We start from the raw sequence: 1330 nt of genomic DNA, 5'->3' as shown, positions 1-1330 counted from the left end.
AGGTCTTTCATTTGTTTGGTTAGAGTCACCCCAAGATACTTTATGCTATTTGTAGCTATTGTGAAGGGGGTCATTTCCCTAATTTCTTTCTCAGTTTTCTTATCCTTTGAATATATAAAGGCTACTGATTTGCTTGCGTTGATTTTGTAGCCAGCCACTTTGCTGAAGTTGTTTATCAGCTGTAGGAGTTCTCTAGTAGAGTCTTTAGGGTCACATAAGTATACAATCATATCATCAGCAAATAGTGATAGTTTGACTTCTTCCTTTCCAATTTGTATCCCTTTGACTTCCTTCTGTTGTCTAAATGCTCTAGCTAGGACTTCAAGAACTATATTGAAAAGATATGGAGAGAGGGGGCAGCCTTGTCTAGTCCCTGATTTTAGTGGGATTGCTTCAAGTTTCTCTCCATTTAGTTTGATGTTGGCTACCAGTTTGCTGTATATTGCTTTTACTATGCTTAGATATGGGCCTTGAATTCCTGTCCTTTCCAAGACTTTTAGCATGAAAGGATGCTGAATTTTGTCAAATGCTTTTTCAGCATCTAATGAAATGATCATGTGGTTTTTTTCGTAAAGTTTGTTTATGTAGTGGATAGCATTTATGGATTTCCTTATATTGAACCATCCCTGCATCCCTGGGATGAAGCCTACTTGATCATGGTGGATGATCGTTTTGATGTGTTCTTGGATTCGGTGGGCAAGAATTTTATTTAGTATTTTTGCATCGATATTCATAAGGGAAATTGGCCTGAAATTCTCTTTCTTAGTTGGATCTTTGTGTGGTTTTGGTATCAGCATAATAGTGGCTTCGAAGAAGGAGGTGGGTAGTATTCCTTCTGTTTCTATTTGGTGGAATACTTTGAAGAGTATTGGCTTTCAGTTGTTCTGTTAATCTTCTCTCGAATTTCTTTTTGGAGGCACTCAAAGCTATGAGTTTTCCTCTTAGCACTGCTTTCATTGTGTCCCATAGTTTTGTGTATGTTGTGCCTTCATTTTCATTAAATTCTAAGAAATCTTTGATTTCTTTCTTCATTTCTTCCTTGACCAAGGTATCATTGAGTAGAGTATTGTTCAGTTTCCATGTGTATGTGGGATTTCTGTTATTTTTATTGTTAGTAAAGACCACTTTTACTCCATAGTGATCTGATAGGAGGCATGGGATTATTTCAATCTTCTTATATTTGTTGAGGTCTGTCTTGTGACCAACTATATCATCTATTTTGGAGAAGGTAACACGAGGTGCTGAGAAAAAGGTATATTCTTTTGCTTTGGGATTAAAAGTTCTATATATATCTGTTAACTCCATTTGGTTCAAAGCTTCAATTAGTTTC

This window comes from Apodemus sylvaticus, chromosome X, assembly GCF_947179515.1.
Source record: "Apodemus sylvaticus chromosome X, mApoSyl1.1, whole genome shotgun sequence".
Lineage (NCBI taxonomy): Eukaryota > Metazoa > Chordata > Mammalia > Rodentia > Muridae > Apodemus > Apodemus sylvaticus.
Note: the sequence above shows the minus strand (reverse complement) of the source record.